The sequence below is a fragment of the Schistocerca serialis genome, chromosome 6, assembly GCF_023864345.2.
Source record: "Schistocerca serialis cubense isolate TAMUIC-IGC-003099 chromosome 6, iqSchSeri2.2, whole genome shotgun sequence".
Lineage (NCBI taxonomy): Eukaryota > Metazoa > Arthropoda > Insecta > Orthoptera > Acrididae > Schistocerca > Schistocerca serialis.
This window is the reverse complement of record NC_064643.1, coordinates 109,557,782-109,579,810: the sequence shown is the minus strand read 5'-3', so window position 1 is coordinate 109,579,810 and position 22,029 is coordinate 109,557,782. Positions and strand designations below refer to the sequence as shown.

Here is a 22,029-nt window from a genome sequence, read left to right as displayed (position 1 = left end):
ACAACCTGATTAAAAGAAGGGTGCGATGCGACGTGATGCGGCGGTACGATGTCACGGTGTTTGTAGTAAGCCGAGTGGACTTGACGATTCGCGATTTCAGCCTCATTGTATGGTTAAGATTTTTACTCTTGTCAGAAACATCAGTACAAAGAACCAAAAAGTTTTCACAATCCTGCACCGAAGATTATTTACTACAGCCTGCTCCAAATGCTGTTCTCTTCTTGTGCCAGCTGTTTATTTTTCACGTTTCACTTCCGTTCATGCCTCCATTCTAGATAAGTACCTTTACATATATTCATTAGGGCCGAGTATGTATCTGACAAAGCTTGTAAAGTTCGACGCAGTGTTCCTTTGGACATGTATGGATATCTGAAGGATCAGACATACCACATTTTAACTCTGTCTACTTTCAGGGACGCGGTTTGAGGCGCCATGTCACGGATTGCGCGGCCGCTCCCGCCGGAAGTTCGAGTACTCCCTCCGGCGTGTGTGTGTGTGTGTGTGTGTGTGTGTGTGTGTGTGTGTGTGTGTGTGTGTGTGTGTTCTTAGCGTTAAGTTAGTTTAAGTAGTGTGGTAAGTCTGGGAATCTCAGCAGTTTGGCACCTCAGGAATTCACACACATGTGAACATTCCACTTTGAGGTTGATTCAAGAGTGTGCAATCCTTGGATCTTGTTCTGCCTAGATAGTAAAATGCATATCGAACAATTTGTTGTCTGTGACTGTGGAAACAGACTGTAAGATATTGTCATTCTCCTATTTGGAGAAGAATTACACCCAAGTCACACCTGGGAATGTGCTGATGAATCTGGACTGAAAACAACTATAAAGACACAGCTTCTTTTTGATAATATATATTAATTCCAGCTGAAAACTGATCATTATTTTGGATTCTCTAGGTATGCCACATGACAGCTTAGAGCAATATGCTTACTTGAGCGTGGTTTAATTTTTAAAAATCCGTATTAGGTAAAGAACATAATTTCTACGTAATATCCACAATCCAGTCTATATGCTGAAGCTGTATCGGCATGTTTCTATTACGATTTCTCTAACTCACCCAGTATCTCTAGAAATATGTTGTAAAGAGATACTGCTTTATTCAAAAGAGTAAACGCTGGGAGAATTTGTTGGATAACAAACTTTACGTAGTCTGAATTCGCTTATAGTCCAACACTAATTCTATAAACACTTGCGAAGCATTTCTGTAATTTAGTATGTCCGCTACATAATGACAACGATCGTTGTTTCAAAAAAATGTAGGTGCGTACTATCTAATATTTTACAATACAAGGTAGTTACTTCTTTAGTAACCAAATGCCTGGACTCACGTGGATCGATACTGTTGAATAAAAATTCAATCGTGTGTTAATTTTGTAGAAAGTGGAACTAGATGTATTGATTTTACCACTTACCTGTCTGAAATAACTAACCGCAGTTAGCAAATCTGCGACGTCATACTAAAGTTAAAAGCGGAAAGCTGAGAAAGTTTCCGCTCAAGGCAGCCTCTTCCAAAATAGTATGTTTAAAAATATACGAAATTCCGCTCTGACACTGGACTAGTACGAAAAACGCATCTTTTTTCAAGTGTCTAGTGCGAAAATCAAGTGTGTACACATCCGCTTTCCTACGTCAGTCCAGCAAAATACTTCTGGACGAAGACACCAATGTGATATGAGGTTGACATTTCTGACGGTGAAGTGTTTACTGGCATTAGTCTGTGCGGAGCATAAATCCCACAGGGCCAATTGCGGACCGAAAGGAGAGACGACCTGGTAAATGTCATCCGCAGCGTCTACCCCTCCCCCGGCTGAACGCGCGCTCACACACGGAGAGAGAGAGAGAGAGAGAGAGAGAGAGAGAGAGAGAGAGAATCACAGGCTTACGTCCCGCCGCAGCTGGAGCCAAATGGCTTTTCTATCCCCACTCTCGTCAGCGACGGCGAAATTGCCCTGTCAGCAAACCGGCGCAGTTGTACGGCCTGTCAGGAAATGCCAAATATACCGCTGGAGGAAGAGTCTCCACCACCGGTCACATCCGGCAATTCCCTATGGTCCCTTCCACAAGCCTGTAACTTGCAGTTCTATTAAAAGAGTCAGCACGATCAAACGGAAATCGTTAGTTCAGCATTACAACGCCCAAAAAATGTTTTTATTGGAAGTTTCTCACACAAAGTAAGAAGGCTGCTTGGAAAATAATTCTGTTTTTCCAATCCTGAAAGTTTCCACTAACAACGAGGGTAAGCTCAGATTTTGCCTAACACACAAGTTGGCCATGGGGAAACGCTCAAATTTACATACTATATGTAAGTGCAGGCTCACTCAAGAAGACCTGATTTCAATTGTTTATTACAGACTAACTATGAAAGACAAACACACAGGAAGGTTCATAGTTTTATGTTCGTACGTACCATGCACTCAAATTTAGCGCCATGCTTTGCTGCAGAAATAACAAACGTTAGTCCATAAATTTCCACATATGAATGAACAGATTCCTATTTATTGAATCGACAGCTGCAACAACTCTATTTTTCAGCTCTTTAAGAGTATCTGACATAGGTGGGACAAAGATTATCTCTTATGCGTCCCACAGGGAAAAAAAGCGCAAGGTGTGAGGTCTGGCGACCTGGGAGGCAAGGGTGAAACGTCGATTCGTCCGAAAAGATGAGTCGTTCGAAGAAAATGTCTACTGCCATATCCTGGAAAACTGAAATGCAAAACTCGTAACTTCTGTTATGTTAGTCTTGCGCAATTTCTGCAGTAGCTGCAACGTGGAAGCTACAGGAATTGTTATTTTGGAGAGGACATCCTCAACGTTCATGCAGTATACAAATACGTAAGCAAGTTATAGATGTGTTACGATAAACTAAAGATGGGTGAAGGCCCGAAATGAGGCTTGGTATGAAAGCTTTACCAGAAATGGGTGTTGCTGTATTTCTTTCATGCAATTTACTAGACAGGCCCGGAGCTCAAACACCACTTTCACGAATAAATTACTAGTATTGTAGAATTCTTTAAAACCCGATAAAAATTTCGATACAGTAGACACCAATTAGATCGTGTCCTAACTACTTTCATTTCATCCAGCGATTCACTATTATTTTCCGGAACTAGAGCTCTTTCGGCAACTCCGAATCTGTTGAAGTGGTTAACATCTAAACCGTAACATCGGTCTCAGAAACCATTCTGGCTTTTTAAAAAATATATCAGCACTGTTCTGTTTGCCATTACTCCCTCCGCAGTACCTTCTCATGGTCAAATCATTTACGCAGCAGAAGCATTGCAGCTCAGTTTGTGGCTTCTCGTTGTCAGGTACGTATTAATCTTATAAAACGTACGGGTCTATCCGACCGGGTGTTTAGCACTACGTATGAAATAGTTCGGTCTGTTAGACAGGATGTTTCGTTTTTCATGTAATTTTTTATTACTCATTTTGTTTTGTGGCATGCCTTTATTTTACGTTTTAGAAGACGCCATGCTGGATTATGCTTCAGTGTTGGTTGGTTGACTGGGGAGGGTTGGGGGTGGCGGACTAAATAGCGAGGTCGTCGGTCCCACCGGATTAGGGAAGGATGGGAAAGGAAATCAGCCGTGCCCTTTCAAAGGAACCATCCCGGCATTTGCGTGACGCAATTTAGGGAAATCACGGAAAATCTAAATCAAGGTGGCCGGACGCGGGTTTGAACCGTTGTCCTCCCGAGTCCAGTGTGCTAACCACTGCGCCACCTCGCTCGGTGCTTCAGTGTGTGGTCATAAATCTACAAGAGACGTAAGAAATGAGAATAAGGTGCAGTGATGCCAATTTTGAGAAGAAACTTGCAGAGTGGTTGCAGGAGAGCAGCAATAAATACGAGGTAAAAAATGGGTACTCAGATGCGGATTCTAACTTATGATTACCGACGCGAGAAAAGATTATCATCAGCGTGGAGAGGAGAATGGTAAAAGGCTGATGGTATGTGACAGTAGTGGTGGTGATAACTGTGACAATATATTTGAGGATGAATAAAAGGTAACTGCTGACAATAAACGTGGAAAACAAGGCGTGATGCCAGATAATATCGTTACTTATTAACAAATATTGTGCGTTCCTGTTACTCAAAAATAATACTGCAATTATTTATGAAAACCACAGTTAATTTTGAGTCAATAAAACTGAAGTAACTCAGTTCGATGTTTCATACAAAAAAGAAAAGTACTATCCCAAACAAACATACAATTGTTTTTTGAAAATGATTCTGAAAAATATTACGGAAGAAAAATCACGTCTCTCAAACCGGGTGTTTCTAATTACGTAATATCGACCTATGTTTCCGTTTATGGGTTAAACCCGCGGCGAATGTCGTCGGTGGCAATCAACGCACCACTTTTCCTCGAGCGCTGACAATTGCCTGTGTAGCCATAGCAGAGTGTGGCGGGTGGGCAGTTATCTGGGACCTCGCAACGCCACGCCACGGCCGCTTTCGCCCAGATAGCCGGCAGTGACGCAACAATATGCAGCTGTGCCTTCCGGGGAAGGCAAACAGCTGGCTGCGGTCACGAGCGGAATTTCTGCCCAAAAGTGGGCGCGCTGCCCCGCCAGACGGCATATCTGCTCGCCTCCCACGGCCTAGATGTCGTTTTGTATATTTCACGCGGGAGCCTTTGGGAGCAAGGTCTGCTAGACACTTACGATTAGCTGGTTCCTTTGTTCTGGAACTGCTTCAAGTTAGTACAGGGTGGCATTAACATTAACGACAAGCAATACGTCACCTTCCGTTATACCTTCTAGCATTGATTTTTCCATCGAAGTCTGGATAACTGTTCCATCGCACTAATGGTTTGATTATATATCCATGACTATGACAAAAATGACAACAGAACACAAACTATTGGTCAGCAACTCTGGATTAAAACAACCACTGAAGGAACGATATCCAGCACAAATTGATAGCTCTTGCACTGATCTATACCTTAACAGTATTCGCACAGCAACGTACATCTACAATATGAAATATATAAAAAGAAAATGTAGAATATAAAACAATGCAACCAGTCACGAAAATAACAATTTATGGTTCCGTGCCTCAGTCTGGAAAAACGGAACCCTTTTAGTTTTCTTGTCTGTCTGACTTTAGAACCCTTTTTCTCAGTAACGGGTAGACTTTTTCAAATTCATGTCACATATTAATGGCTACCGTCCCTTGGAGGTGTAAAAGTTTTAAGTTTCTAGGTCAACGCAATCAAAAGACACAGCCATGTACGTCACTTATTTCGATATTCGAAAATCAAAAAATATAGGGTGCTTCTCGTTGACTCAGAATAATGAAATCTGGTAATTAAAGCAAGGTCTCAAAGTGCAAGTAAGATAAAAAATCTAAAACGAGTTACATTGTAATTATAGCACATAAAAAATAGCTTCTGGCACTTGAACATACACTGCATTCATTCTACGTCAAAAGCACAATAGACGAACATTACCGCAAGAAAACAAATGTAAGTTGCTGTAATGTTTGAAATATTAGATAAAGAATGGTTTATTAAATCTCTCTCCACATAAAAAGTAAAATCCCCTGCTAGCTTCTTTATTACACGTGTGGACTAGTCTGAACGACTGTAGAGATCTTTATACGGTCTTGGAATTTCCATGACGAATATCTTGCCAATATCTACACCGACAACACACAAAAATCGTTGAGATTCTCGATTCCACGACGGATGAACTATCTAGACAGATAATTAACCTTCCTATGACAACGCAGTGTCGTGTTCGGACACATCCCGTTTATTTTCCTTTGCACGGGAAGCGGCGCTAGTGTGTGTGTGTGTGTGTGTGATTTATGCAAACCAAATGAACCTGATTTATAAGAGGAAAACGGTTTTTTTGTCATACGACACGATCTCTTTTTCAATTTACGACGCGTTTCGTCATCAGGCGACATATCAGTTTAGTTGCATTGCTCTGGCAAAGCAAAGACATCTAAATAGTTACAGTACTGTGTATCTTCGCTGTGTTATTTTCACAGAGAATACTACATTTCTGCATTAAACATTCACTGCGTTTCTTATTCATAATTTTAAGTCACGGAACCTCCCTACTAAACACGTTTGTCAAATGTAAAATCTGTGTTTAAAATAGTAGCCAATGCATCAATGTAATTTCAGAAATGATTTCAGCTTTTCGTTACTTTTAAACTAATGCTCACCCAATGTATACTGCGTCGAAGTCACTGATCAGTTTCTTTCGAAATGGAAACCGACTCTAGAATTCAAATATACTTCACCACGTAGTGCCTAAGGTAGTATTTACAAAACAGTTTATTGTCTGCGGAAAGTAATTTTATAACTGTGGAATGTACACGTATCATTTCAGTACTTTCGCAATGAGCCCACAGAAGTTATCCGAAACATATTGGATACCGTCTTACTATTTTCTTGTGATAATCATGCCCATGTTGTAACAACGGACACACATTCTTTAGCATTGTTTTGTACTGTTAGTCGTCTCTTGGTTCACAAACTGGCGGGCGCGCTGTGTGTGTGTGTGTGTGTGTGTGTGTGTGTGTGTGTGTGTGTGTGTGTGTGTGTGTGTGTGAGAGAGAGAGAGAGAGAGAGAGAGAGAGAGAGAGAGAGAGAGAGAGAGAGAGAGGGGGGGGGCGGTTTGACTCCCTTTTGCCTGACTAAAGTTCGAATGCACGTCAGGGGCGCCAACAGCGTAATGTGACCAGTATGGCGGCAACGTCGTGTACATCACCCACGTTTCATGATGTCTCCTATGCTATCGTATGTCAGAGGAACAAGAACGCTGGTCCCTGAGGAGGGCTGTAGTTTCCCGAGCTTGCCAGACGGACAACGCATGTCTCACCCAAACGAGATGATTTTGTGACGAAACAACTGTAAACAATCCGTTCGCTCACAAATTCTCGCACAAAACTGCGTCACGCGTAAAAATGAGAAAGCGAACTTTTTACACGAATAATAACGATCTCATCACTACTGAAGTTCACTGGGAAATTATCTTTTGTCCGCTTCTGAATGCTTTCCAACATGGATAAATTACTATGTTCGAACGATCGAAACCACCTCTAACCTATCGGAAAATACGTGATTTCATTCGTCATTTTCGGTAAACCAAAAGGGTACTCTTCCGGACTACACGCTAAACAACAAAACGGTTATTAATAAAATTGATGTCACAAGCATGGAAATGATTAAAAGTTATTATTGAATTCAACCGCCGGCCGGTGTGGCCGAGCGGTTCTAGGCGCTTCAGTCTGCTACGGCGCGACCGCTATGGTCGCAGGTTCGAATCCTGCCTCGGGCATGGATGTGTGTGATGTCCTTAGGTTTAAGTAGTTCTAAGTTCTAGGGGACTGATGACCTCAGATGTTAAGTCCCATAGTGGTCAGAGCCATTTGAACCATTTTTGAATTCAACCATGTCAGCTGCACACTATGTCATTAGCTGAGAAAAAGTGTTATGAATGGAAGATTAGAGTCCACGGCTATCTCATATTGAACTCCCGAGGGCACTGATCACCTGATTGAAGAAGGGTTGCAGCTCCACTATTAACATTTTCTGTGTTCCCAACTCACTGCGTGAACTGCGGTTGACGCCGTATTGCTGGACTGGCAGAAAAATTTTAACGATCTATTCTTCTAATCCATCCCATGACTTGAACTGAATCAAACTGTCCAACATTACATTAAAGAACTACAGACAACCTTTTTGCACCATGTCTAAAATTTGGGGCATTCGAGTTCAGGAAAAATCAGGCTGCACAAGAAACACGAGAATTTCTCTAAAATCCTCCAATCACACTGGTGAACACTGAGACTTGCGTCGTCGAAATACCTACGTGAATAGTTTCCAAATATTTCAGTTTGATCTTGGATACACAGGCTTTAGCGAAAGATTTACGTGTTTTCTCACCGTTGTTTCAATACAGAGTGTTTATATTTATACTTTCGCTACTTGAGACGGCACCCATAGAAAACCAGCGTCGTGAAACTTTGAGGAAACATTTATAAGGTCATAGTGAAGGGCGAATGAATAAACCACTGAAAGAAACATTTTCATACGAGAGTAAACCTTGTTAATTGCATACCATGTTTATGCTCCAGGTCACAAACGCTGCTCAATGTGACGACCATCTGCATCCACGACATCCTGGAACCGCACTAGATACACATTTCACAATTGGTCGCAGCCCTTTTCGAACTGTGGACCACGGAACGTTCAGCTGTCTTGACACATCTCATGCACTGCTTGGAGAGCACACACTGCGCCCAGCATTCTCAGCGATGGAAATATTAAATGCTTCAACAATTCGAGGAGCAGTTGGCCGTCTGCAACTCCCAAACCACCGCTTAATTTCAACTTCCGAATCATGTTCTTCAAACCTGGTGCGCAAAGCGGATGCGTCGATATTCATGAAGAGCACTGCTGCTGTTTCGATAAAACGGCTTTCCGAGTAAAGCCCTGTTCGCGGTGTCCACTTCCATGCTAACTGCAAACACTGATGCTACGTCGCCTTACCTGTACCGGTGCATGCAGATCTTACAGCACACAGTGATCGTCATTCCCATAAAGTATGGTGCCCATAGAGTACATAGCTTTCTGTCTACACTGCCACACGTACCAAAAGTGTAATTATAATCAGCTTGTATTAGAGACGTGACGATGTCTCTAACATCCTGTAGTCCTAGTAACTCTCAGGTGAGCAGTAAGATTTGCGTCGTCGAAATTCCTACGCGAATCGTTTCAAATATCTCTGGTGTAATCTGGGGAAGCTGCAGTTCCATGCAGAGAATAGCGGTATAAGAAACCACCGACTTCTGGTTGTTACACCGAGTGGTGGCAAAGGCTGTGGCTTCCTAACACATGTATTACAAATGAGGTGTTGTGTATAATAAAGACGGTAGCCCGTATTCCGGAAGAGCGAGATGGAAACTGCACTCACGCATCCAATGAAGATAAGATCTCACTGCTTCTCAAACCAGTGCTTGAGACCGTCAGGGTGGTTTAACAAAATTTTGGTACTTTTGACTTCATCTGTTCGCCAAATTTGTTACGTTTCTCCTTTCACGATCTCCATGTAGAGTGGATTCAAGCACACGTCGTGTACGGAATGTGGATCGATGGAAGATAACGCCTACCAGGTCCAGAATACAAGAGTAAACGACTGCGAGGTTAAGAGGAGGTTTACTATCTTTTGGTTCAAAATATCTATTTTTAATTGCATTTTTGGATCCATAAGTGCTTAGAATACAGCCCTGAAACGGTTTTTCCGAATATGAAACGAAAATGTTTGTTATTTGCGGCTGAACAAAAAATGCACCTGCCTGAAATCGGCCTTTTTCGCGCACCAGTTTTTTCGCGAATTTCGACTTTGTAGCCGCGAAAAGTTATTCTATGTGCTTACCTATGACAAACTGATAAAATGATCAAGAAGCTTACGACGTACTACGGCATGGCAATCCGACGGCATTCCAATTCACTGGAACAGGTGAAGAAGGCAATTTGGGCAACGTATTTCCACAATTGTTCGACGGATGACCACCCACAACACCAAAATTGTTCGCCTGGGGAAACTAGTTGGTGCAAGTGGCGCATTGCAGAGGCTACCGGACATCTGGACGAATATCAACACGACCGGCCGCTCTCCAAAGAAGTTCAAAAAGTGATTCATCCGATCTACGAGGCCCTTTCGGAGGAAGGGATTGTACCAGTGCTTCGGAGAAAACACACAAAATTCAAATGGAAGTTGGAACGCGTGTGTTTGGAAGTTAGCCCCCAAGCATTTGCATTCTGGTGCTAAGACTGTGGAGATTGCGACCTTCCTGGCAGTGAGCACCTTCAACGAAGGGTATTCAGCAATTCTGAAGACCATGACAATGATGGACGTCATCCTGGGACACTATTCGACGCACTTCGCCAAGCATTCGGACGACCACCGGATTCAAGCGGCCGAAAACCGATTGTCACCGGCCGTACGAGCGGCTCTGGAGCAGCGCAGGATGGCCCAGATCGAGCAGAGCGCCCTCTATGAGGAAGAGGAAGGACTACTTTATGGACCCGGAATAACAGATTGAACGTAAGTTGCATAATATTGCATTTATATGTAGCCAAAACATCAAACGCGTTTTTCTTGAAATAACTTTTTTATCGCGCGGTATGGTAACATCAAATCTACAGAACTGATTGGCATGATTGTTTCCGACGAAGCTAACTAAACTGTCTAGGAGTTGCATCACTTTTGTTCCGATCCATCAACTATAAATACTTTTACTTGGCCGACGAAGTCCAAAAATTGATGAAAAAACCCTATTTTTTCAAATGGCAGCCATATTGTTTCCTACGGTCCAAATAACTTAAGCGAGGTACAACTCCTAAAGAATTTTATATACTTCGCTAACGTCAACTCAATTTTGATTTCAGACGAGCCGGCGGACCTGTGACATACCGCGTGTGGAGGTCTACATCGAAATTTTGTTTCGTTCCGACGGCTCTTCCGCCTTTGCTCTTCGACATTTACGGTGGAAAAAATTCCATTTTGTAGAGGAAATATCAACAAACATTTTGACCGAATTTGACATTGATCTCGAGAAAAATATTCTCAAAGAACATGCTTTTTTTGGGGCGAAATATAGTAAACCTCCCCTTAAATAACTGAAAAATAATCGAGCCTAACACAATGCTTTGCAAGGCTCTATCAAATTCAAGTCCGCTTACATAGCCGAATGATTAGTGTAGACGGCTGACATTCAGAGGAGGTGGGTTCAATGCACTCAACCTCACGACGCTTGTTGAGGAGCTACAATCAAGGGAATAAAGTACTTATAAACCTTTGTTCATATAGAAAAACTTCATTAAAATTAAATATCACAACCAGAGACGTTACTTGGTAAGCTAACACAATGGGGGTCTCCTTCCTAATCTGAAGAGATAAGAAGACAACCTCAGCCTTCGGCAGGAAGTACACAGACATTCTGTACCAGCTGGCTTTACATCATTGAGGAAGAAAGTATTCATACGTACAAAGAAAATTACAACGTACTTACACAAACATAACGACATATTATTCTTTTCAGGCATTCGTCGTCTTCTTAACACTTCTGTTAACCTACCTGCCACTAAATGAACCAGTTTCTTGATAGTTTATGAGGTAATATTTTGTCACTTGTTTTGGGCATTGTTTCAGAACAGCCTTACCTGGTATGTTTTCTGACCATTTTTTCAAGTGTACTCCAAAGATGTTCAATTGGACTAAGGCCTACGTGCTGTGCTGGTAACTTGAGAGCATGGTGAGTATGGTACAACAACCACAGACTAACAATTTCCGCTATATTCTTAGGGTCACTGTGTTCTTGAAAGTAGTCTGAGTCTAAACCCAAGCTATCAACTCGTTTTTGCAGAGTTTTTTTATGATATTTAAATACTTGAATCTATCTTACCATCAACAAAAACAAGTTGTCCAACATCAGATATCTCCATACAACAATTCCTCCACCACCTTGCTCTACTGTGGGTTGGGTGTGTTTGGGATCCAGCTCAGTATTTGGTCGTCTCCACACCACAATTCTGCCATCATTTGTAAATACGTTAAATTTACTTTAATCTGTGAACAGTACATTCTCCCATAAACTTGTGTTCTAGCTTGCATGATCTCGAGGAAATTCAAGTCACAATTTCTTGCTCTTTTCGCTGATGTATGGTTTTCTTCTAGGCACCCTAGCTCCATAACCTGCACTGCTTAAAATATAGGAAACAGCTTGATTTCCATCCCGAAATTATCATGCGCAGACAATGGAGAAACTGTCAATTTAAGATCTTTTCTGACTATCCTTATTAAGTATTTCGTTATCTTTCCGTTAGCTTCTGCTGTCTACCTATTGTTTCGCAATTAAAAATGAGTTTTTCTCTGAATCGCGATCTTATCCGCTTCGCAGTTGCCGGCATCTTCCAATAATACCAGCTTTTAAAAAATGATTTTCCCGTTTCATGTTGGTAGATATCGATTTGCCCTTCACCTATAGTTGCTTCCTACCCTTTGCGGCCCATCCTGCTGTTACACGGCATTCAGCGCGTATCAGAACCAAGCTGCACAAGGCGCGGGCGCGGCTTGCCTCTGAAGCGTCCCTTGCTGCAATTGTTTGGTTAGACGTTTCTACATTTCAACTTCTAGTGGTGCATGAATACTTTTTTTCACACTGAGTGAAGCCAGCTGGTACAGAATTTTTATTTACTTTTTGCAGACGGCTAATCTAGTGAATCCTTTTATAAGTACAGATTAGGAAGGAAATCCCATTTGTTAATTTAACAAAAAAACATATCTGGATGTGATATTTAGTGCTAATGAACAGTTACTCCACATGAGCAACTGTGTATGAATATTTTTTTCTATGACGAAATCCTCAACTGGCATCATGAGACTGGGTGCATTGAACCCACCCCCTCCGATCACTCAGCTATGGAGGCGGACTTACATCTGATGTACTCTTGCAATATTACCCTATTTCTTATTCAAGCAATGTGACACACTCGAGAATTTCAGTTATTCAATCTTGAAATCTTTTACTGTTGGGTTCTGGCGGTGCCGCACTCTGTACACTAGAATAACACGATATTTAGTTCTAATAAATAAAGCTATTATACGTGAATCACGACGTATGAATTCTTTTTCCATGGCGGCCCAACGTTTTGGAAAGTTGGCAGAACGACCGGGAGAGCGGTGTACTAACCAAATGCCTCTCCATATCGCATCCGCATGACGCCGCTAGGCACAGCGATGACACGACTGCCGACTATATGGCGTGCGCGAGGAGTTAGTTTTCTACCACTTGGAACGAAGAAGTTAAAACCAGCAGTAGTCCACCTTGCTGGAAGGATTCTGGAAGCTGTAGCGAACCGGCCTTGTTGCCGAGCGGTTCTAGACGCTTCAGTCGGGAACCGCGCTGCTGCTACGGTCACAGGTTCGAATCCTGCCTCGGGCATTGATGTTTCCGATGTCCTTAGGTTAGTTAGGTTTAAGTAGTTCTATGTTCTAGGAGACTGATGACCTCAGATGTTAAGTCCCATAGTGCTCAGAGCGATTTGAAACTGTAGCGAATCTTGTTTAAAGGGCGTCAGTTTCCAGTTCTGGCCGTAGAGGTTTTTACTCTGCAGAACAAAGACTTCTACAGCCATTTGTGGAGAACAGTCTTTTAAACAATTCAAACAGACAGTGGACCGACTTTTATAGAGGTTAATGTAGCGCATCCGTTACGAGGGACCCTTTATCAGTTCCTATCTTAGTTTCAAGGGTCCTGATAAAATAACATTGATAGCAGGCGTATACAATTTACAGAAGCGCTTCTGGAATCTTGCCAGATCCAAACAGCCTATGGTAGGGACACGCTCAGGACTGAACGGGAAAAGCAGCAGGAACTATTCACATGAATGCGTGTTTAGTAGATGTAGAGAACCGATATTTTGTGTGTGTGTGTGTGTGTGTGTGTGTGTGTGTGTGGTCATCAGCGATCTTATATTCAGTAAAACAAACGAATGTGGATACACTCATGCACTTTAATTGACCACACAATCACTGTATCTCACGTACGCGAAAACGTAAAATAGTAAAAGTAGCTATATATGTGATTAAAACACAAGTAAAACGGAAAAGGAGTTAAAAGACATGCATAGGGAAATTTAACTGCTCACCAGTTACAAGAAACGTGGTTGAGCCAGTCACCCTGTTAACACATTAACACCATCCCCCTAAATATTTGGGAAAAATATTGGACAAAACCTTAAAACTCTAACCACATTCGTTTGAACGTTACTTAAAATAGAGGGCAGATCCGTCGGCAAATCCGCAGCAGCGCACTGGTCGGAAAATAAAACACAGTCCGATGAAAAGTGGCGCACGGTAATATGTACGCCACAAGCACCAAACACTGGAGGGTCCTCTCGCCGGAGCAGGAAGCCATGCGCCATAGGGCTACGGCCTGTATGGAGACGAGTAAGGAGTACCTCGTCCCGTCGACGTGGCTGGAAGGAGGCACCTCACAGCCGCGCTGTGGGCTTCATTAGACGAAGCTGTCACTTCCAGCCACTCATCCTCCAACCGACAAGACTCGGGATCTCAACAGCGAGACTACAGCATGCAGGGGGATGGCACACTGAAATAACTGAGGGTGACAACATGCCTCCTTGGCTGCTACAGCTGGTGCCTGCAATAACTATATGCCCCAGTAACCAGCAGAAAGACACCTCTCCCAGCCGTTGTACGTGGAGGAATGTTTTCCGGATATTCTGAACTACTACATCTGCTGGATACAAACGTTGTATAGGGAGGAGATCTCTCTAACAAACAGAACAGACAAGAAATTTAGCACTGGAAGAACGTCTCATCTGCTCCAGTACCCGCAGTATTGCATGCAATTCGGCGTCGAAGACGGTAAAGTCTTCAAGGCAGTCTAACCTTGAGGACACGATCCGGGAAAACAACAGAGTAACCGAAACGGTATTCTGGAATACATCTGAGGGGCATCGTTTCAAAATGTATTAAATGCAACAAATTTCAAAATAGAGTATGATGCGTTTTCACGCCAACGGCGTTATGCTCTTTAACGCTGTTGAGTCAGATCGTGTCATTTCGCATTCTTTCCCATAGTAACTTAGTGATGGAAAAAAATATGCTCACATCGTATTATGTACAACGCAGCCGACGGTTCAAAACGTATGTTCGGGACATATTTCCCAGCCAGGGCTTTTATCCCGCTCTTTTGTTTGGCTGTTCTCGCCATTTCCATCAAATGGTTCAAATGGCTCTGAGCACTATGGGACTTAACATCTGAGGTCATCAGTCCCCTAGAACTTAGAACTACTTAAACCTAACTAACCTAAGGACATCACACACATCCATGCCCGAGGCAGGATTCGAACCTGCGACCGTAGCAGTAGCGCAGTGCCGGAATGAAGCACCTAGAACCGCTCAGCCACTCCAGCCCGCCGCTATTTTCATCATGCAGCTCACAGTGCGGTGTTGACTTCATGACTGTTCCCTTTCGATTACAATGGAGGACAGTTTACACGTGGGAGAGAAATCGAAAGGAAGTAGAAGAAAAATCAGTTACGAAACGTAAAAGACAGCGTGAAGGTACATCTCTGTAATTAATAACACCTGATATATTTAGCAAATGATCATTTTCTGTGAAATTTGCAATGTGGGCGGGCTGATGTGTTATTCGTGAGAGGAAAAGACTGCATAAATGATGTTTTCATAGTTTGACTGAGCTTGAGCCACATTTAAGCAGATTTGTGTAACAGCATCCCAGTATTCTACTCGGTAAAAGCAAAAAATCAACTTTACAGGGTACCGAATACAGTGGAACAAGAGCGCAGATTCAATTATATGAGGAGAGTAACATCTTCAAAACTACGAAGAATTGAAAAGCATTACGCAGAACACCGCAGAGAGACTGCTGTTTATGTGGATTCGCTGCATTGTCTGTTACGCGTATGTGACCTTCCTATATCTGCACCGCTTTCCACTTCATCTATTCCGCGCTCCGTATGCTACTGTGGCTTCACATTATCTGACTACTGCGGCTTTCGCTGTTTTAAGATAATGTGAAGATAATTGCTGAGTCCAGCAATAAAAAATCAATAAAAATTGAAATGAACATTACTAAACAGATTACGTGAAAATATGATTGCCTCAAAAGTTATTTTGTTCAGTGAATTTGTTCAAACGTATTAAGTGAAATTTAAAAATTAAGATGGCGCCTGCATAAAAATTAAGATGGCGCCTGCATAAAAATTAAGATGGCGCCTGCATAAAAATTAAGATGGCGCCTGCATAAAAATTAAGATGGCGCCTGCATAAAAATTAAGATGGCGCCTGCATAAAAATTAAGATGGCGCCTGCATAAAAATTAAGATGGCGCCTGCATAAAAATTAAGATGGCGCCTGCATAAAAATTAAGATGGCGCCTGCATAAAAATTAAGATGGCGCCTGCATAAAAATTAAGATGGCGCCTGCATAAAAATTAAGATGGCGCCTGCATAAAAATTAAGATGGCGCCTGCATGCACTGGGAAATGATTTCCGTCATGACTAATTTTGGAACATAATCTAAATACCTAGGCCCTGCAGTAGAGAATTTTGACATACATAATTTGGATTAGAAGGGGAAACTTTCAGTTCCTATAAAGACCCTGTGCACTTAATTCATCTTTCCCCGACCTCAACAACAGTTGGACGCTCAGACCACACCGCTACGCTGGCTAGCTGAGTGAGTGAGTGACGAAGATTTCCGTGGCACAGTGAACCCCAGCGGGACTGGAACGGACAGTCGAACGGGGCAGCACGTGTCTGGAAAACCGGTTCCGGGGCTGCATTGGGCCGCGCCGTTAGCTACAAGCGACGCCTGCCGACCGCGGCCTGGTGCGTTATACTGCGGAGGTACCCGCTTCATGACCGACTCACATCACAGACTTAACTGTGCTTTTATTCGCCATCGTACCAACGAGGTTATTTTCGCTGTGGTTTTGATGAGCTGCGGCCTGCTTTACGAACCTCTCCTAAATTACAGCTTACCACCTGTGAGCTTTACAGTTAAGCAGTAAAACGGAGGTACGTCTTGCTCTTGGTGCTAATGAGATAGTGAAATTGAACGCTCCGTCCTTCAGACTAAGGAGTGAACTTCGTTTCTGCTGGAAGTAACGCACGTCAAAATGGAACTAATCACAATAAAACTGCAGTACTTCCAAAGCTGTGTGACCCTTAAGTTAACCAGAAATAGTTCAGGGCTTTGCATCTCGTCAAGATAATTAAAATCTGAGCAATTACTCTACAAAAAAAGTGGGAGTGCGAGGTTTTCTATAACGAGCCACTCCACATCTGATTTTGTAGAAACCTACTGTATATCCGACGATTACTGGAACCGATAATCTAATAATCCGTTATGTAATGTATCTTTACTCTTTATACAACGTTTCCCGCGTTAAAATCAAACAGATTTATCAGATGGTCCCTTTTCTATTCCTGGTAAATTACAGGATAAAGAGGACCGAATCCCTGTCTCGTTTCAGCCGGCAACGCATTAACAGAATGCTCTAACAACGCAACAGACTACTTCCGTACAAATTTAACGGAACTACACTGAAGAGCCGAAAAAACTGGTACACGTGCCTATTATCGTATAGCGCCCCCACGAGTACACAAAAAAGGCCGCAACAGGACATGGCATGGACTGAATGTCTGAACCAGTGCTGGAGGGAATTGACACCATGAAGCCTGCAGGGCTGCCCATAAATCCGTGAGAGTACGAGGGGGTGGAGGTCTCTTCTGAACGGCACATTGCAAGGCATTCCAGATATGCTCAGTAATCTTTATGTCTGGGGAGTATGGTGGCCGGTGGAAGTGTTTAAACTCAGAAGAGTGTTCCTGGAGCCACTCTGTAGCAATTCTGGACGTGTGGGGTGTCGCACTGTTCTGCTGAAATTGCTCAAGTCCGTCGGAATGCACAATGGACACGAATTGATGCAGACGATCAGACAATATATTTACGTACATGTCACCTGTCAGAGTCGTATCAACACGTATCCGGGGTCCCACATCACTCCAACTGCACACGCCCCATACCATTACAGAGCCTCCATCAGATGAACGGACCCCTGCCGACATGCAGTGCCCATGGATTCATGAGGTTGTCTCCATACCCGTACACGTCCATCCGTTTGATACAACTTGAAACGAGACTCGTCCGACCAGGAAACACGTTTCCAGTCACCAATAGTCCAATGTCTGTGTTGACGGGTCCAGGGGAGGCGTAAAGCTTTGTGTCGTGCAGTCATGAACGGCACACGAGTGGGCCTTCGGCTCCGAAAGCCCATTTCGATTATGTTTCGTTGAACGGTTCGCACGCTAACACTCGCTGATGGCCCAGCACTGAAATCTGCAAGAGTTTGAGGAAGGGTTGCACTTCTGTCACGTTGAACGATTCTCTTTGGTCGTCGTTGGTCTCGTTCTTGCAGTATCTTTTTTCGGCCACAGCGATGTTGGAGATCTGATGCTTTACCGGATTCTTGATATTCACAGAACACTTGTGAAATGGTCTGACGGGAATCCCCTCACTCCATTACTATCTCTGAGATGCTGTGTCCCACAGGTCGTACGCCGAATATAACACCACGTTCAAACTAACGTGAGCCTTGATAGCCTGCCATTGTAGTAGCAGTAATCGACCTAACACCTGCGCCACACTTGTTGCATTATATACGCGTTGCCGACCGCAGCGCCGTATTCTGCCTGTTTACGTATCTCTATTTGAATACGCATGTCTATACCACTTTCTCTGGCGCTTCAGTGTACATTCGTAAACGAACAACGCTTAGGCCATCATGAATTGTATCCGTCTATAAGCTACGTTGGTTGTCATCATAAAAGAGCAGCGTCTTTCGCATGATGCCCATATTAACTGCAATCCCAACTGTGTTTAAACGACAAGACATTTCACTCCAGAAGTTTCATTCACGAAGTTAAACCCTGTGCCTTGAGAGGTCGACTGGCAGGTGTTTGCAGTGTCGTCGTGCCAATTGAACCCCAAACTTCTCACAGGTACACCTCCCACGTGCCTGAAACATATTTGTCTCATTACGTTACGTGGAAGAAAACCTCTTTACATTAGGGGTCAACCTTAGTGAAACTACCTCAAGGCGTTCAGGGTATAGATCCAGCGGACTGTTTGGACATTCTGGTTAACACTTTTTTTTGTAACCGTAAACCAGGAGGTGCATGATGGAGTTACTCGCTGTAAATTTGTGCGACGTGCTTGTATGTCCCTATACGTTACTGTACCTAGGAAATACCAATAATGTTTGGGTTGTCCATACATCATCACATTTATGGTATGGGTATCTGACGAATTAGGTTATCGGCCTGGCAATACAAAAATACATTTCCGAGGGTACTGTAAATACCACATGGTAACACGTGACACGGAAACGAAATCTTTACGACACCAACTGTTTTTAAAAAGTTTCACACTAGCAGAAGAAGCTACTACAAATGCTGTAAGTTTGCAGCTATTTTCTGTAGTACTGTGTCACATGAGGGTAATTCTGCCTTTCTGGTTTGGTTGCATCGAGGCCTTATGTGATGGAGCTACAACTTTCTGGCTCATTTTACGTTGTTTATCCTGGTAGCTGGACAGAAACGAGAAAAAAATAACTTCACTTACCAGCTAAGCAGCTGATTAATGTTTCCCACGAGCAAAAATCTATCGTAATGAAGATGTAATTTGGAAGTAACGTCATTCTTTCTATGAAGAAGAGCGGCTGACATGTGACATGCTTATTTTACACACAAGCACAGATAGTAATCATCCAGAGCCTGAATATGGCGACCGTAAGTCCGAAACCAGCTATTACCATGATATGTGATGTCTGAAATAAATAATGTACTAAGCATATCTCCATATAGTAAACATGGTACAAAGAACCGAAATTTACAGGGAGATGGATAGAATCAGTATTTATACTGCTGTTCAATTGAGAACCATCTACTGGTGGAAAGGGGAAAATGTTCAGCCCTGTATTTATTAGTATCAGAAACAGTTCTAAAAATTATTCTCCTGAACGTTGTGTAGTGCTGAGTTCAAAGCCAACTTTACATTTTCAATGGTTTCACTAGATCGTTAAAGCAAACTTTGGAAACGTCCTTTGGAAAAGACGCAAGTTATTTTCTCTCCCATTCTGTCAAATTTCTGCTAGGGCTCCGTCACGGGAAATGAACTACGGTGCAGGAGACACAGGCTTGTGCAACATCATTAATAAAATCTTTGCGGCAGATATGACCATCGTCAATACAAGTACATGCTAAAGACCTGATTTTGCAACTACCGAATGATTGTGTTTCCCATAGCGACAAGTTATCTTGTCTGAAAAGGGTCTTTGGGATTCGTGACCACGCTATCTCAACCGCAAAAAGAGATAATCAAGTTATCTTTTAGGAGTCAGCACTAGAAAACTTCGCTCGACTAAAAGATCGACTGCTGAGAATCCTGACAATATAGCAATGCCCGTTAATCGTGTCGTGTATGCGTCATGTCATTATCTGAAAGGGCCTACATCTTTGTCATTCTGTTGTGCATGAGTGAAGCTTCCAAGCTGGCCTGTGTGTTTGGATCTGTCAGCAGTTCCTGAGTGAAATTATATTGGGATTATTAGATTCCAAATTTTCTTTTGATCCAAATGGGGTCATGTTGAGGCACATGGCATTATGTATCAGAAAATTATCAGTTCGAAGACCAATCTTAATGTAATCTTTATTGTTGCCTGAGTTGCAAGTAATTTTATTTTATTTGTTTGTACATTTTGTCGATTTGAACTAAAATGCAATTTACATTGCACGAGGTGTGTTCCACCTAAATTTACTGAGGCGTCTGTAGTGGCGTAAAATACAGTGGTAACGAAGTATACTGGAGATCAGATGGATGGGCTTAACAACTACTCGTGAGGTACTGGATCAAATCGCGGAGGAAAGACGGTCCAACTTGGCTAGAAGAAGGGACCAGTTGCTAGAACATATCCTGAGTATCAAGGCGTCGTGAATGTCATAAGAGGGAATAATGGAGGCTAAAAACATTGTACAGAGATACCAAAGCGTGACTACAGTTGGCATGTTCAAGTAGATGGTACGTAACAATAGTTATGCAGACATGAATACACTTTTACAGGATAGACTACTGTCAGAACTGCACCGACACATTCTTCTACATCCATGTCTATATTCTACGATTCATCGTACATTACGGAGGGTACTTTGTGTACCACTGTCGATCTCCTTTTCCTGTTCTAGTCGCGAATGGTTCGCGGCAAGAACGATACTGGTAAGCCTCTGTGTGAGCTCGAATATCTCTAATTTTACGTTCATGGCCTTTTTTTCAAGATATACGTAGGTGAAAGCGAAACATTGACTTTTAGGAACGTACACTTTCAGATTTTGAACAGTAACCCACATAGTGATGCAGAAAGCCTCTCTTGCAGCGTCTGCCATTGGAGTGGGCTAAGGCAAAGGTCCCGAGTTCGAGTCTCGGTCCGGCACACACTTTTAATCTGCTAGGAAGTTTCATATCAGCGCACACTCCAATCTCATTCTGGGAACTCTCGCGTTTACTAAATGAACCTGTAACGAAACGTGCTGCCCTCCTTTGGACCTTCTCTACTTCCTGTATCAGTGCTATCTCTTATTCGAACCCTCTCTACTTCCTTTATCAGTACGCATCCCAGTCGCAATCTTCAAGTAGTGAGCGAACCAGGATTTTATACACTAACTCTTACGTGTGCAGATCATACTTTCTGTCGGTTCTTTCCAATGAATCTGCCTGGCATCTGACTTACCTGCGATTAGTTTTACGTGGTTATTCCACTTTAAATTGCTCTTCCGGCATTCCCTACAATTTCCTAACATTTCGACCTCCCTATTCAAAACAGCGTCGTCCCCGAAAAAGCCTCATGAAACATCCAAAGTTATCCATTAAGTCATTCAAATATACGATGTGAAAAGTATTCCTCCTGTAACACACCCCCTTGCAGCACGCCCGATGTCACTTTCATGTTTGAATATTTCTGTCCTTTGAGAATAACAGTGTGTTCTTACTGAAGACGACAATGTGCCATTTTACTTTGAAGCTACAAACGCTGTGCAATGAAGTTCCAGGATTGGAACTGTTAGTAGCTTGTGTGTACAACTGCGCGCTATAAAAATTAAAAATCTGCTTTTAATTGAAAATGCTTGTATATATCTCAATAAATTAATCTTAAACGGGTTTGAAAAAAACTGTACTTACCGCATTGTACACAGTCATAACCCAATAACCTTCGGTTAATGTTCAATATTAGTGCGCAATATCGGGGCCGGATGTATTTTAACCACACTGTACACAGTAGCTTATTGGCCGTGAATTCTCAGCATTAATTATTATAATGTTTCTCAAGCTTTTCCTGACAGAAGTCAGCAGTTCGTGAACATACGAAAATGTTCATCTATTCCTGCGAGATAGCAG

The 22,029-nt window shown here is 42.7% G+C and overlaps 1 protein-coding gene across 3 annotated transcripts in view; it reads right to left on the bottom strand.

Moving 5' to 3' along the window:
* LOC126483718 (protein MTSS 2) overlaps nt 1–22,029 on the bottom strand; it is a 346,902-nt gene that overhangs the window by 303,503 nt on the left and 21,370 nt on the right. The window lies entirely within an intron of this gene.